Source organism: Piliocolobus tephrosceles, chromosome 4 (assembly GCF_002776525.5).
Source record: "Piliocolobus tephrosceles isolate RC106 chromosome 4, ASM277652v3, whole genome shotgun sequence".
NCBI lineage: Eukaryota > Metazoa > Chordata > Mammalia > Primates > Cercopithecidae > Piliocolobus > Piliocolobus tephrosceles.
In genome coordinates, this window is record NC_045437.1 from 134,204,287 (window position 1) to 134,222,338 (window position 18,052).

General features: G+C 37.7%; 1 protein-coding gene across 3 annotated transcripts in view; it reads right to left on the reverse strand.

Moving 5' to 3' along the window:
* Window positions 1–18,052, reverse strand: part of SGCD (sarcoglycan delta) — a 1,049,480-nt gene that overhangs the window by 335,720 nt on the left and 695,708 nt on the right. The window lies entirely within an intron of this gene.

An 18,052-nucleotide genomic window follows, 5' to 3' on the forward strand; every position in this document is an offset into this window, starting at 1 on the left:
CCTTGCGAAAAGTTGAAAGGATTCCCGCTGAAAAATGGAACAAGACAAGGATGCCCACTTTCATCACTTCTATTCAACATGGTACTGGAAGTCCTAGCTAGAGTGTTCAGACAAGAGAAAGAAAGAAAGGGCCTCTGAATTGGAAAATCGGAAGTCAAACTGTCGCTGCTCACCGATATGAAGATACATCTAGAAAACCCTAAAGACTCAAACAGCTCCTAGATCTGATAGATGAACTCATCAAAATCTCAGCATACAAAATTAGTGTACACATCAATAGCACTGCTATACACCAAGAATGACAAAGCTGAGAATCAAATCAAGAACACTATGCCTTTTACAACAGCTTCAAAAAATAAAATACTTAGGAATATACTTAACCAACGAGGTGAAAGATCTCTGCAAGGAAGACTACAAAACATTGCTTAAAGAAATCATATGTGACAGAAACAAATGGAAACACATTCTATGCTAATGGATGGGTAGAATGAATACTAAGAAAATGATCTTACTGCCCAAAGCAATCTACTGATCCAATGGAATTTCCATCAAAATATCATCACCATTCTTCACAGAACCAGAAAAAACAATCCTAAAATTTATATGGAAACACAGAGGTGCCCACATAGCCACAGCAATACTTAGCAAAAAGAGCAAATCTGGAGGCATCACATTACCCAAATGCAAATTATACTACAAGGCTATAGTTACCAAAACAGCATGGTATTAGTATAAAAATAGTCACACAGACCAAGGAAACTGAATAGAGAAGTCAGAAATAAAGCAAAATATTTACAGCCAACTGATTTTCAACAAAGCAAACAAAAACGTAAAGTGGGGAAAGGACACCTTATTCAATAAATGGTGCTGGGAAAACTGACAAGCCACAAGTAGAAGAATGACCTGGATCTTCATCTCTCACTTTACACAAAAATCTACTCAAGATGGATCAAATACTTAAATCTAAGAGCTGAAATCATAAATGTTCTTCAAGACAACATCGGGAAAATTCTTCTAGACACTGGCTTAGGCAAAACAATCATGACTAAGAACCCAAAAGCAAATGCAACTAAAACCATAATAAATAAATGAGTCCTAATCAAACTAAAAAGCTTCTGCACAGCCAAAGACATAATCAACAAAGAGACAACCTAGAGTGTGGGAGAAAATATTTGCAAACAATGCATCTGACAAAGGACTAATATCCAGAATCTACAAGGAACTCGTATCAGTAAGAGAAAAAACAAATAATTCCATCAAAAAAATGATTAAAGAACGTGAATAGACAATTCTCAAGATATACAAATGGCCAACAAACATAAAAAAATGCTCAATATCACTAATTATCAGGGAAATGCAAATCAAAACCACAATGACTTACTACCTTACTCCTCCACCTTGAGGAGTAAGGTGGTAAGGCCATAATTAAAAAATCAAAAAATAATAGATGTTTGCATGGATGTGGTGAAAAGTGAACTCTTTTACATTGCTAGTAGAATTGTAAACTAGTATAACCACTATTGAAAACAGTATGAAGATTCCTTAAAGAACTGAAAGTAAAACTACCATTTGACCTAGGAATCCTACTACTCAGTATCCACCCAAAGGAAAATAAGTCACTACATGAAAGGGACTCATGCACATGCATGTTTATAGCAGCATAATTCACAATTGCAAAAATATGAAACCAATCTAAATGCCTATCAGCCAATGAGTGGATAAAGAATATGTGATATATATGTATTGTGGAATACCACTCAGCCATAAAACAGAATGAAATAATGGCCTTTGCAGCAACTTGGATGGAGCTGGAGGCCATTATTCTAAGTGAAGTAATTCAATAATAGAAAATCAAGTATCGTATGTTCTCACTAGTAGGGAGGAGCTAAGCTATGAGAATACGAAGGCTAAGAATGATATAAAGGACTTTAGGGACTTGGGGGGAAGTGTGAGTTGGTGGGTGAGGGATAAAATGTTACATACTGGGTACAGTGTACACTGCTTGGGTGACAGGTGCACCAAAATCTCAGAAATCACCACTAAAGAACTTATCCATGTAACAAAAAACAACATGTACCCCCAAAACTATGGAAATTAAAAAAAAAAAAAAAAAAAACCCATCATCCAAGTAGTGAAAAAATGTCCCTTTCTCAGGACTGTAGCAGTAACCAAACCCTCCACTTATGTCAATGTAATAACTTAAAGTTTTCCAAGAAGCTGCTTCGAAAAGAAGAAAATGACAGATTAAGCTATGTTCAGCAAAGAAAGAAATGATTGTTTTGTGTGTTTAATTGCTAATTATGAGCTGAAATTATGGCAGAGAGAACAACAATTCTTGAAGGCAGTTTTAAAAGGAGGCTGGTTTCTAGAAAGCTTGGGGGTTCAATCTGATTCCTCTTCTGAACTATGACCTGGGGTAAGTTACTTCTACATTTTCTCATTTAAAAATGAAAACATAATTACTAGCTTTTCAGTGCACTGACAGATAATGAAAACAAAATGGGCAAGAAAAGAGTTAATGTATTGGGCCTGACTGCTGTCCTTTGAAAGGGTTGCTTATAACATTGGCTTTCACTGGGGTCTAGGAAGTTGGATTTTGGAAAGTTTCTCCGCATTCTCAGAAATGATAAAAATGGCAAGCTATTCCTCGACAATAAGGTTTATGCTAAACATGCGCTTTCCTTCTGGGAATCTGGGATTTTGGTATATCCCAGGCACAGGATGCCTACATGACCAGCCTCAATAAAAAGAGTTCCTCTGGTTGGCAACATTTCACATATAATGTCACACTTAGTTGTTGGGGGAATTAAGTGCGTTCGGTGTGACTCCACTGGCAGAGGACTCCAAATAATTTCATCTGATTTCCTCTTGAAAAGGTGTCCCATGCACCTTTTTCCTCTGCTGATTGTGCTTAGTGTCCTTTTGCTGGAAGAAAGTCATGGCCACGAGTACAGCCACATGCTGAGGGCCCTGAGTCCTCCTCTTGAATTACTGAATGTGAAGTCTTGGGGACATAAAATACCTAGCATTTAAAAATGCATAAAATACCTAGCAAATAAAAACGCATGCAATAAATAAATGTATTTATCTCTACCATCATCTTGATATATTGATGCTATTACTCTGAATGAAACTGCAGGTAACAGTGATGTTGATGTGGCAAGACCAAAAATTTGGAATGGTTTCCTACATCAGCTTTTTAACAGAGATGTGTGCACAATGCATATCCCAAATACATCCTCACACATATCTGAAGGGTTTATGAATGAAGATATCCATAATTGTTATTTGTGGAGAATTGGAGGCCACTTGGGTGCTTTTCACTGGAAAATATAGAGGTAAAATGTGTTGATGTGTATCATCAGGCAACTACAAAGGAATATACGAACATGCAGTAACAGGCAGAGTAAAAAGAGTAAGAAAAACTCAGATATAGCACCATTTTACTTATGAAAATTACAGATACATGCATACAAAACAATATGCATTTTGTAAGAATGTATACAAACCAAAGGTACTCAATAGCTACATTAGAATGATTTTCTATGTTACCAACAATTTGGTTTTGGGAAGGGGAAGTGGAAATGCGATATGGAAATGAAGGAAAGTATTTTACTTTAAAAATAAGATTAGAGCCCTATAAAGATCAATAATAGTGATGTGCCATGAACAGAGGAGTAGGTTCAACTCATCTTTCTGTCCCTGAGATCCAAAAAAATCTACTTCACCCTAAAACTATAATATGACTGTGATGATGATGACAATAGTTGCATTGACCAACACTGAGTTTCTAAGGTACCAGGTATATACTCCTCAGTACAATTCTTGGAGCTATGCACTGTTAATATCCTATAGATGAGAAAGCTAAGGCACAGAACAGTAAAGCTACTTACTAAGGTCACATAGTAGACTTTCGAGTCAAGACATAAACAAAGCATGGAGAAGATCGCAGTGATTGATTGGAGGATTTCAGGATGCTGAAGTTTAGCCTGGGCCTGTGTGATCATTGGATCTTGGGGCTTTTCTTGAGAGGCTGCCCGCCCTCCTTCCGTTTAACATTTTTTGAGCAAATATTAAGTGTCAGTGTTCTCATGATGCAAATTGTAAAATTCAAAACAAGATATGATGCCAGATGTTAAATGAACCTTGACATCGAAGGTACAGGGGACTCCTGTAGACCTGTATGCTTTGCCAATTTAATATTTCCTTTTTCAGTTGTTTCTAATGATCCTTGTGAAATGGAGCTTATATGCCTTTGCAAGACTAATTTTGCAACATGAGTTTTGTGTCTGAGTAAATCAATCTATTTGTGAGTGAAGACTCCTGGCCTCTGGCATTCACAAGTTGCCGATTTCTTGGTCTCACCCTGTGCACTATTTCTTTTAATAAAGAACTAAATTTCCTTGCATGATCCTAGCAACCTACAGGAAGAAATATTAACCTCACTTTACATCAATGGTTCTCAACTGGGACAAGGGAACAACTGCCCAACAAGGGACATATAGCAATATCTGAAGATGATTTTGGTTATCACAATAGGGTAGGGGGTTTGCTACTGGCAACTAGCAGGACAGAGGTTACAGATGCTGCTAAGCATCTACTGTGCATGGGATATGTACCACAACAGAGTTACCTAGCCCAAAATGTCAATGGTGCTGTTGTTGAGAAACCCTGCTTTATATATAAGGAAACTGAAAAATTATATACCATGACATTCACAAATTTGGAGACTCTAGAACATAGCAGGTTATCTTGCTTATGGATATCAAGGATCTTCTGGCACAGCCATTTTCAGCAAATCCTTCTGCATTTCAAGTGTAGATTCCTTTAAAAAGCTGTTGCAATGCTGCTGCAATCAATTATATTTGAATGGGAAGTGGAAAAAGCAAAAGAGGAATCCTCTGACAGATACCTGCTCAATACTGGCTTTCCTTTGACATGTGAGAAAAGAAGAGCCAAATACAGGAAAAAAAAAAAAAAAAAAAAAAAAAGCAGTGACTTTGTTACTGGGTCACATCATTCTGATAGAAATTGATGGGTCAGATTCCACATTTGGGGAGCAAACTGTGATATTGTTTTGGACATTTTGGTTTTGCCTTATACAATAAGATTTTTATTTTTATTAAGCTCTTGCTCACAACAAACAGTTCCCCCAAGTGAACAGTGCTAAGCCCTCAAAAAGCAATTGGAATGGGAAAAAGAGGCCCAGTGATAAGATCAAGATATGAACTATCAACCCTGGCTAGTGGGTGATAAGTTTAACTTTCTGACCTTCATTGGAAATCACATTAGTAAAGTGCTGATAAAACACTCTGAGCCGGTGGGTGGAAGGTGTATGTTTCCAAAAGCACTCCATGGACTTGCGGGCCCAGCATAATATGAGGCTGTATTTACCTCTGTAATTTCCGGAGGGCACACGCTGTCATTTCACATTTATCCTGAATGCTGTGCCCGGTAAAGGCTCGCAGATTGGGTATTAGGACTTATCCCTAAACCAGAGTATAATCGGAAATCTTTCCAAAGGCAGTAAAGAGTAAGTGAAGGAATTTCCCCTGCCTCTTCAGTAGCATCTGTAAATGGACCCCAACAGAGAGGTTCAAGTGCTGCTAAAAGCTCTCATTTACTTAAGGGCTCTTTTAGCAATTTAAATTCTATTGAGTTATGACCTGTCTGCTCACGTGGTCAACCATTCTCCCCCTCTGAAATAATGCCTTTTATACTACATCTTCACTTAAGAGATGATTGTACCAAGTATGAGGATGATATTATAGACCATAAAATCATGTGTGGCTGAGTTTTGTTAGTCACCGGGACAGTTGTGCTCACCCATGGTGGTCAACGTCATTGCCTGTTTGCATCCAGTTTACAGATTTTCTTCGAAGAAACCAGTGCTAATATGAGATCAGCAATTTATCCAAAGTCACAGAGTTTGCGGATTTAGGATGCAAATCCATGCTGTCAAAGTGTTACTGTTTCCTCTATGCCACTCAAATGTATCATAACCTGATTATGACTATTATTTTAACTGATCTAAGAGAAAATCCTTGAATGCATTGTATAATCTAGCCTGGGTTATTACCCTCTTTATTAATAACAGTTTAATGGACATGAAAGAAATTAGGCTATTTCCATTTTAAACCCTTTCCTATACTTTCTTTGCGCCTTTCATAACAGTTTTCTGTGAAGTATCCCATTGAGACAATTTGGAGTTGTTTTCATTTCTTAATTGTTTATTGTATTTTATTTTTTTATTTTCAGGCTCTGCTAAACAAGCATTTGATTTAGGGGAAATAAGAGTTGAAAGAAAGACATTGGAAAACTCAAATATAACAGATGTTTATTTGCAGACACCTGATTGAGCTGAATTGAAAGCCCCAGTCTATAAACTAAAAGCTGTAAATGTCAGTTGACTAGAACTGACTCATAACCACATTGAAACATGGATCACCAACAGATAACCATTTCAGAATCATAACATCCAAAATGGCTCTTCATCTTGTCAACACCACTGAGGAGTAACATAATTCTTACAGTGGGAAGCATATTTCATTTCTAAGGAATAGTAGCTGTAGCTTGCAGCTAATTGTCTTAGCAATTACACAGTAAAGAACCTCTTCAAAAAGCCATGGTGGAAATATCTCACTGATCTCTTATCTCAGCAAAAACCTGAGCACAGTCACCACAGCATGCTAAAAAGAAGTAAAATACGTTTCTTTGTAAAGCAGAAATTGAAATTAAAATTTGGCTTCAGTTCAGATGGATTTTTACGCAAATTATACAGAAATATCAGGCAAAAAAATTAACAGTCCTGTGAAATCCACACAAAATAAGTAACAAATTATTTGGTATATTATACAGAATTCTTCCAATATTCCTGAAGCTCCTAATGGCATGGGCTTAGTAAAAATGCCCTAAGAAGTAATTTTCTTTGTACTTCCCTCATGCTTCACATTACATATTAAAAGCTTCACCTTTGAAAGAGCTGCTCTTGCATTTATGCTATATTAAACATTTTCAGATGTAAAATCACCTATCAGGAGTTCTCTGGACATTTTTAATCTGACTCCATTCAAACCATAAAGAGAGCTCCATCAGTGTGCTAAACTTACTGCAGTAGCATATAGATAATATTTAGAGAGGGAAGACTCAGGTGTTATGAAGGGGGAAATAAATGGTAAAGTTGATGGCAAAGTGTAAATATTTTCGCAATGTTACCATGGCCAGAGGTTGAGAAAACTAAAGTAAGATACCCCAAGACCAATGGACTGTTCTCAAGTCTCTGGAAGGAGAGGCTGAGGTGAAGGACAAGGGCAAAGCCATGTCACAAGAGTCTTCCTAGGCTCTTCCACCTACTGGTGTACAGTTACCCTGCTCAGATACACAGAAAACCAGCTCATTGTGTGAGTTTACAAGTTTATTCTCAAAGCTTTGTACATACTCACACAGACACACACTCACCTTGGCAACTATCATTTATCTTATGCAGATGGAATGCCTATTCTGCCATGTAACCATGGGAATGGGCCTAGATCTTAGTACAGAAAGATGTTTGAAAAAATAATTCAGTAAAAGATCAAAAACAAGGATTAAGGCAGTCCGTTTTCTCTTGCCCACTTACGAAACCAACAAATATTACAAATGGTAGCCACCAATCTCTACCTCCATTTGCTTCTCTAGCCAGCTGCTAACCCACCACCATATTGCTTTTATTACTTGCCAGCAACTAGGGGAAGAACTTTATCAGATTCTTAGGCTAATCCATGAAGAGCAGCCAGGTGTCATTCCGAGTGGCAGTGCTGTATTCCTGTTCAGCAGAAACTATAAATCTGATGCTAAAAAAGACAGTGATGGAGGTGCTCATGTCAGTGACTAAATAAAGATCCATACATTATCTCACTGACAGAACACCAGTTCCTTAGCTTCCTTTCTTGGCTACGCTGTGGGAAATAGAAGATGACCATAGGCTGTACAGTGAAAGGTAGGAAATCCCAGAAGACATATAATCTGAGATAATATTGCTGCTGGAAAACTCCCATTCTTTTGCTAAGATAAATATATCTCTTGCTGTTTAAGGGGCACGTGATTGAGATTGTTACTTGTGTTTCAGTCAATTCCACATGTAAAACAGTGAACCCATGCGGTCAAATACTCAAGATGCATATATAATTTCTTCATAGCCAGATTATCAATGAACAAATATACCTGCATTCTGTGGGTGGTTGGAAAAAACATCCCCAAGTGTGCCTTGAGATACTTCTCTTAGTTGTATGAATAAACTAACAAACTAGGTTAAGAAAGCTTACTTGCGTTCTGAAACATACAAGTTGCTGTATAACTCTAGAGCCATAATGGGAGCTGAATGCTAAAACCAACAAATATAAAAGAATAAAATTCAACACTGGGTTTCATTCTGAATGGGAAAAGAAAAGGTAATGCCAAATGTACACTGTCTAGCAATAGAAGAGAGAGCTCTAGGGAAAGCTGAAAGATGAAACTTTTGCTTGAAATGGACTTATTTTGGCACAAACCACCTTCCACTATAGAAGCTCTCACACTGGAGACTGCAGCAGATACTTGGTTTTGCTTTATTTTATTTTCTGAATGTCCTGCACCTAACCACTTTATATTTTGGGATATGTCCTATTTCTTTGTAAAAATAGGACTCCTCCATCTCCTTATGGAAGACGTAAGGGTCAGATCTTTTTCACTTTCCAGTCCAAGCCATAAATGCAAGATCCAGAAAAGCACATTTGGGAACTTCCTACCTGGCACTCTGACATCCTATGAGGTCTCTCAAAGACAAAAGTGATTATTTCAATTCACTTTAGGTGATGGTGATGGAGGCTATACCCTCTAGCAGCAGAGATAGTGTCCCATACATAATGCTGGTAATACTTCCTGCTCTGTGGCTGCTGGAGCCCACCTGGGACCATGTCCAGTCACAAAACCAAGTCCTCCCTTCCTCACCAATGCCGTCAGCTCTCAATATCCTTTCTGCTTAGGATCAGAGTCAATTTATGTTATCTGCAACCAAATATTTCCTAACTCACGTCAAGGCTTAGTCCATGAAGTTGAAACTCATTTTTACAAAATCTTCCATTTGAAAGCACAATCACATCCATGACCAGATTGGGCACTGTAACAGGAGTTCGAAGACCTCCAGGATCATTTGGGTAACTGCTTATCAGAAGGACCTACAACAAGTCTTTCCAACTTTCTGGGCCTCAGCTTCTCCACATCTATGATCTTCCATGATCTTTATAAATACCTTTTGTGGTTGACAAGACAATGGACAACGCAGTCACCCAAACCATCTTGAATCTTTTTATCCAGTCCATACTTTCCAGAGGGGAGAAAAGTAGAAACATTTCTGAAGCTTATGAAAGAACTGTGACAAGGGGTATTATTATCTTGGCAACTGAGCTCTAGACCAGCAGCAGTTCAGTTCCTGTGTACATACCTGCTGTGAACTGAATTGGGTCGTCTCCAACTTCATATGTTGAAGCACTAATCCTCTATGTGACTGAACTAAGTACAGAGCCTCTGAGAAGTTGATTAAGGTTAAGTGAGGTCATAATGGTAGAACCCTGATCTGACAGAATTGGTGCCCTTGTAAGAAAAGAGACACCAGTGCTCCCTCTCTCCACCATGTGAGGACACAAGGCAGGAAGAGAGCCTTCATCAGAAATCAAATGCTGCCAGACCTTGATTTGGGAGTTTTCAGACTCCAGAAATATGAGAAAATAATTTCTGTTGTTTAAGCCACCTAGTCTGGGAATTTTGCTATGGCAGCCCAAGCAGACTAAGATGACACTCAAGTCTTTCTCTAAAAATTGTTTGCAAATATTAAGCAAACTTTAATTCATTTGCTTTATTCATTTACCTGTGAGGTATTCTTGTCATCATCACCCCAAAACACTGATACAGTATTTTGCATTTTGAAGTGTTCAAGATCATTTATTAATAACTAGAAAGGTATGCAACAGCCTTATTGCTTGGGATATTATCTTCAAGAGGGAAATAGGGATGGAAATATACATGTGGTATTTGGAATGGGTAAAAACAGAAATTGAGGATTTTCCTTAGGGAATGAGATGAAGTAATTCAATCAAAACATTTGAAGCATCATCACATTATCAATGTGCAATGTGTCATGGAAATAGTTTTCTCAAATAGATTTTTCTCTAACATGAGATTTTTTTAAAAAAAGCATTGTTCTCTCCTGTCCTTTCCTCTACTTCCTGCCACTACAAAAAATGTTTCTTGGCAAAGAAAATCTAAGAATATGATATGGAATTGAAATTAAATTTGACTTAGAGCCAAAGTTGTGAATTCTTCAACCTCATTAATAATCCAAGAAGAAGGAAAACAGCCAATCACATACCATTTTACACTCATTTAAATGACTAAAATTTTAAATGGGGCACAAAGTCCTTGTTGGCAAAGTTGTGATAGAATTAGTGCAGTCTCAGACTGCAGATAGCATTGCAAATTTGCCTAAAACTTTTGGAAGCAACTTGACAGTATGAATCCTTAGGATCCTCCTGAGACTGTAAATATCCTTGGAATGATTTCTTAAGGACATCAGTAGAACAAAGGAGACCAGAGAGATGAAGGAGTTTGTCCAAGATGACACAGCAAGTTAGTGACTCAACCCCGACACATAACACAGGACTTGTACAGTGAGATCCTTATTAAATGTTTACAAATGAATAAACAAATTAAGGTGCCAAAGCACTTTTTTCCTTTCTAGACATTTTTTTTTTTCCAATAGTGTTTTGGGGAACAGGTGGCATTTGGTTACATAAATAAGTTCTTTAGTGGTGATATCTGAGATTTTGGTGCACCCATCACCTGAGCAGTGTACACTGTACTTAATGTGTAATCTTTTATCCCTTGCCACCCCCACCCTTTCCCCAAAGTTCCCAAAGTCCAATGTATCATTATTATGCCTTTGCGTCCTCATAGTATAGGTCCCACATATGAGTGAGAACATACAACGTTTGGTTTTCCATTCTTGAGTTACTTCACTTAGAATAATAGTCTCCTATTCCATCTAGGTTCCTGTGAATGCCATTATTTCATTCCTTTTTACAACTGAGTAGTATTCCATAGAACATATGTTTCCTTTATCCACTTGATTGATCGGCATTTCCTCCCAGACATTTGTCCAGGGTAGTTAAACGGAGGACAAATTTATACGTCCAGCGATGTTTATTAGAGAATTCACTGTAACTGTGGAAAGACAGTGGAATAACTGTAATTGCTTTAAGAGAAAAATGGTTTAATTAATTTTTCAGCAATTTGATGAACCACTACATATGTGTTCACTAAATATATATTTGCCAATCCACGTTTCTGTATTTGAAAACACTAAGCCTATTTTAGCTAAAAGTTTTAAAGAGACTTTCCCCTAATTAGGAATACATTAGAAAACATAGTTTTGCTCTATTTAACCCCTATTTCAAATCCACCAAAAGCAGGATTCACCAATATGGAAATGCTACCAGGTGGGAGAAATATTTGGCTTGGCATTCTGGAATCAAGCAGAAGGCAGGCCATTGAATATGTAAGAGTTTACTTTCTGTTTCCTTTTTCACTAAAATGAGCTCTAATTCAGGCTACACTTTAGTTTTCTTTTTTGGTCAACTGCACCCAGATATTGAATCTAAAATGCAGAATTAAGGTCACTCATTTCATCTCAAGACCCGTCAAGGATTTAAACCTTGCAAAGCACTGAATCCTATCAACAGCTGAATCATGAAATCAGAGTGCCTCAGGGTCAGTAGGGACCTAGAGCGCTGTCACACCCACCTGAGACCACTTGCTCAAATCCCATCTTCAACATTGCCATCAGGTGAAAGACATAATCATAAAAAATAGATTTTTTGATAAGCTGCTTTCTCCTTTCAGTTGTGCTTATTAATGCCATATGATGGGAAACAAAAATGAAGGGTACCTTCTAATCTAGGATAATATTATGCAAGAGCAAGGCAATGCTCTGACAATGCAAAATTTGGGTTTCGCAGAAATACCTTAAAACTGTGGCTGGTCTGGTTTTATTATATCTTAAGTTTTTCATTCCCTAATAGTTTGTATTAAGATTCATCTTGTTCTAGAATATGAGATAGAATATAACTAAAGAGAGACCTTTACTGTATATGTAGATATTATTCCATTCAAGACTGAAAACTTGGCCACCACTGATGGTAATTATACTCTGTTCTTGTGTAAATTTAATGTTTAATTCTATACTTCTGGTTGCTGCCTCCAAGGAATAAAATACCGGCAACTGCTCTGAGGGCACAGTAAAATTATAGTTAAATATTACTTATTAGGACTAAGCTACCTAGAATAGTGCAAAATCTGATTTTTCATCAAAATAGTAGTGCCTTCATTGTTTTTGCTCAGTATAAAAGCAATCATTGCTCATTGTAACATACCAAATGCTAGAAAAATCACTGTTATTCTATCTCTAGAATAAAAGGATCATGAAAGAGTCTGGTACATATCCTTCCAAATATTTAATTGTTGTTTAATAACAGATTATTTTCCACTCTGCATAGTTTATAATGGGATCTGCAAAGTACAGCCTGTGAGTCCACTGCCTGTTTTTGTAAAAGCCTGTGAAAAGTTTTATTGGAATACAGTCACACTCATTTGTTTACATAGTGTCTGTGGCTGCTTTCACACCAAAACAGCAGAGACGAGTAATTGCAACAGATACCATATGGTCTGCAAAGCTGAAAATATTTACTATCTGGCCCTTTACAGAAAACATGTGCCAATTCTTCCTCCATAACCTTTATTTCCTGTCAATGTTATATCAACAATATCCTTTTATGGTAATTTTATATAGATCTACCTCATTCTTTTTAAAAGACACGCATCATTAAGTTTTATAAAAATTTTCTAATTTAACCGATATCCAATTTATGGATATTTAAAATTATTTTTATAGGCTGAGATTATAAATTTTAAGAAACAGGAAATCAAAAGGCATTTAAAGATTGAGCCTGGTAGAGATGTATAAGAACTGTGCTTTAGAAAATGCAATAAAATGTTTGTGTAACCACTTCAGACTGGGTTTTACCTTGAGTGCTTTGGAATAGTTAAATATTGAATGCTACTTTAAGTATTTTAACTTTTCTTCCAGAAATCCTGGAAGTAGAGAAAGGGATGGCCAAGACACCATGTTATGCTCTGAGAAAATGGGGTGCAGAGCACAGTTCAAAATTCAGCCTTTCTGCAAACTAAGAAACTGTACATTGCCTGAATTCAAATGAGTCAGTTTTATCTCTTCCGTACCACCGTTTCAAGGAAAGCAACTTGTATGACTTTCATCTCCAAAACTTCAGTACTGTGTCCTCCATCTCCAAGTCCTAAGCTCTCTGTGAAGACACTTGCTACTACAAAAAAAGAAAAAAATCATTTTCCCAATTTTCTAGCCTCAGTCCAAGGAAGCTAACCTATTAGAAATCCATTTCAAATGTCTGGGCTAGCAAAGAAAAGGTTTGTTTTATATGTTTGGAAGGCTCAAGAAAGAGGTGACTCATGATTGAACAACTACTATAAAAAGTTCAAGGTTTCTGAGACCCTGTGTCTACCAAAAAATAAAAATTAAAAAGTAGCCAGGTATGGTGGCATGTGCCTGTAGTCCCAGATACTCAGGAGGCTAAGGCAGAACTGCTTGAGCCCAGGACGTTGAGGCTGCAGTGAGCTATGATCTTGCCACTGCATTCCAACCTAGGCGACAGAGAGAGATCCTATCTCAAAGTTCAAGGTTTCAACTGCAAGACACGACCTTTCATCCTGTATTTCGCCTTCTAGGTTTGGAGGGTGGAATGCCTTCCTAGTCTAAAGTAGTATGTTAGGTGTGGTCTTCTCTGAGCTCTGTATCCCTGTCTAACATCTAAGTTGACATGTCACCTATGTCTTCTTCTCATCTGGTGCATCTCAGCATAAATGTCACTCCTCCCGGGATGCCTTCTTTGAACATTTGACCCAAATAGGGCCCTCCCCTGACCCTTTGCTCTCCATCTCAGTACCTCCTGCTTTTAATTATAGCATTTACTAGTGTGCAATTATTTTATTTCATCATTCCTATGTTTATTATTTTACTCTATAAGGCTGTGTCCTCGATGAGAACAAGAACCAAACCTGCCTGATTCACTCTGCCATCTCTTGTGCTTTGCACCACCTGGAACATAGTAAGTGTGAATAATAAATATTTGTCACATTAAGGAATGAATACTAGAGTGAGCAATTTCTCTATATGATCTCCAAGTTCTTAGACTCTGGAGACAGTCTCTCCACATTTGAGTACTGGCACCTATGTTTGTTACAAGTAAGACTATGGACAAAAGTAACTTGATTTTCCTCATGAGTGAAAGGCAAAACAAACCTAAAACCTAATCCAGTAGGATTTCATTTTTTGAGATTCAAATTAGTTTGGTCCCGGGGCACAAAGAATATTCTCAAAAAATAGCTACCCTCAGTTGCTATTTCTATTACTATGTTACTTTCCAATTTATAAACATAAGTAGAAAAAGCCATTTGATTGATTGTATTCATATACAATTGCAGTGTTTTAAAGAACTTTTATATACCTGATCTAATTTTACACTTTGAAATTCTTGCAAGTTTGGTCAACTGATGCTCACGCTAACCATCCTGAATGGTCATGATGAGGAAACTCAAGGCTACAGCACTGCTGTGTCTCACCCAGGTAGGATGTGGCCAAGCAGGTGCTACTCTGACCCCTACCCAGGCTAAAATTTCAACATTCAGTTTCCCAAAGTCAGTTTAAAAGAGTGAACAAAAAACACAAAGATGGAACAAACATTCTATCAAGGTCCACCCTAGAATGCATGACTAAAAATTATTAGCTGGATTCCAGACTGCCTTATTGAGTTCCCCTCTTTAGGGAACATAAAAATTGATCAGCTCGTGAAAATTCAAAGTAAAGAGAAAAAAATAATTTTCAGACTTTTCTTTCTGGCCATCAGGTAGGAAATAACAAAAAACACCCTAACTCACAGGTGTATTTTATCAAGTTTCCGTCCTGTTAAGCAAGAAGAGCAAAATAATCAACTTTTAAACATGATTTTACGACAGGCCTGAATGTGGCTGAGAAGTTATTTACAAAGTTTTTGGTGTATGTATCAATAATTTCTGCAGTGTTCTCTTTGGAGGGCACTGAAACCCTTCTGGATCAGAAGAATAATACTATGAAATAGTACTCTGTGCTAGGTAATATGCTAGTGTCTTTTCATACAGTTTATCTTATTGTACAATAGCCCTGGCAGGCAGATATTACTATCCCCACTTTATGGAACAGAAAACAAGGATCCAGAGAGGTTAACTGTATTGCCAAAGTTCACAAAGCATACAACAGGCAGAGCCAGGATTTGAGCTCAGTCCTGTCTGGCTCCAAAGCACTTTCTTTCCACTGAACAGAGCTGTCCCTGCCTAATTTCTCAATGCTTTGGGGGATAATAACCCTGAACTAGGACTTGACAGACTTGAGCCTGTTTGTAACTCCCTACTGCTCCATGCAACCCCTGTACTTCCACTTATTCTAAAGGGGCTGCCCTTCTGCTGCTACAGTTTACAAGGAGGGTGGGTAAAGGAAATGACTCATGAGCTAATTTCTGCAAAGCAGATGGAACATCTTGAAGAAAAAGGTTCTGTGCAGAGGCCAAGAAATAAAGGGTGTGACCTAAGGATCAGATGGTTCATGAGCTACGAATTTCATGAAAATCAACCTCGAAAATCACCAATAAGAGTTTACTGAGTTTTTACTGTGTAACTGCTGAACACTTGGCATCAAAGAAATAAAACGTCAAGGGGGCAAATCATGTAAAAGCAATGATTTTAAAATAATACCAAAGACTGTAGAATAATTTCCTAAAGTCATGCATTTATACAATAAATGTGAAAGAGTCCCAATTACAGACTGATATAATAAGGTCTAGACCAGTAACAATCTTAAATCCTTTGTATGTTTTTTCATTTCATGAAGTGATAGTTGATCTTGTCCAGGGAGAACAAGAAGGGAGGATTGGGATTCCAGAAAAGAGGAGTGGGAAAAAGAGCAGGACAGAGACAGAAAAATGAGGCCCCTTTCATGGGTCTAATAGCTCATGTAAGGGATACTAGCAAGTAAGACAGCAATGGCAGCTGGAAGCAGAGATAAAGGCTAAACTATGGGAGAGCTTGACTGTACATCAAAGGTTTCACGAGTTCATTCTCTGGGTTAAAGAGAGCAGGGGGCTGCTATATCAGGCACTATACTAGGTGCTTGATCGTTTTAATTCCTACACCAGCCCTGCATGGTAGCTGTAACTTTAAAAAAATAATTTCAACTTTCATTTTAGATTCAGGAGGTACATGCGCAGGTTTGTTACATGGGTATATTGCGCAACACTGAGGTTTGGGGATATAAATGATCCCATTACCCAGATAGTGAGCGTAGTATCCAATAGGTATTAGTCTTTGCCCTGCTCCCCAGTAGCCCCCAGTGTCTATTGTTCTCATCTTTATGTCTATGTGTATTCAATGCTTAGCTCTCACTTATGAGTGAGAACAGGCAGTATTTGGTTTTCTCTTCCTATGTTTTGCTTAGGATAATGGCCTCCAACTGCATCCATGCTGCTGTGAAGTATGTGATTTTATTCTCTTTTATAGCTGTGTAGTATTCCATATACCACAAGGTCTTTATCCAATCCACCACTGATGGGCACCTAAGTTGATTCCATGTCTTAGCAATTGTGAAAGTGTTGGAATTTTCAACATGAGGCAACTGAAACTCAGTGAGGTTCAGAAGCCAGATTGAAATTCTTCGGCTATCAAGACACAGAATAAAAATTCAAGCCAAAGCCCATATTCTTGTGGTAACATATTACTTCCTACATCTTCCCAACTATGCAGTGGTAATATTGATCTGGTATTTGTACAGGGGCTCTGCGGTATTCGATGGAGAAGACTGGAGGAAAGCAAAATAATAGGATGAAAATGAGATGACTGCTGGTCCTTGTTCCAGTAAAAAGAACCTAATGAGGGGGTTGGGATGGTGTGAGACAGATAATATTAATAGCTGCCATGTGTCAGTTATTTACCTTAGGAGTAGATAGGACTATTTATCCATCATTTTGATTAATCTTCACATTAACTTTTAGAGATTAAAAAGTATCATTACTTTTCTATTACCTATTAGGAAACCAAAACTCAGACAAGCTAAGTAGTTTGTCAAAGGCCACACAATTATTCTGAGGCTAGGCATAGATGCAATAACTAATCTGTCTAAAGAATGTGATAATGAGAGAAGGGAAGGAAACACAAGGAAAGGAAAAGGGTATGCTGCAAATAAGGGCCTAGCCGGGCCTGGGGATTGCTTGGGATGGAGCAAATAAAAGTGATGGGTGACTCAAAGTTTATGATATGGTCTGAAGCGTGGGCGATCTGAAGAACAGTGTTATCTTTAACAAAAACAGGGAGGAAGCCCTCCTTTAGGACAGAACAAAGAGAAGAATGTTCATAGTGGTTTTAAAACAGAGAAGTTTGACCATTGCAGTAAAAATACTACAGAGACATCAAAGATAAGAAAAATGAACAAAGGGTGTTGAATTTGGAAATTAAGGAAAGGAAGGAAAAAAGGGGTTTGTAGCAGATTAAGGAGTGAATTAATGGGTGGTGAAGCCACTGAGACAGAAAATAAGGATTTTTTTTTTTTTTCCTTTTGCAATATAGCCAAAGTCAAAAAAGCAAGCATGGCTTAAGACACAGAGTCAAAGTCAAAGAAACTCACTTCTTTTTGAAGAATGAAGAAGCGTTAAGTATATTTTTGTAAGTACTTTTTACTATGTTACCGTTTAGTGTTTGTCTTCCTACTTCCTGGAGAATATAAGCCCCATTCATCGGGAAGAAAACACAACAGCTGAGCTTGTAGCTGTGAGCCACAGAGGGGCTGTTATCCCCCTTCTTATAGGTGTGAAAACTGAGACTTGAAGAAGCCCAGGGACTTGCCGAAAGTCACCAGGAAGTGGTAAAT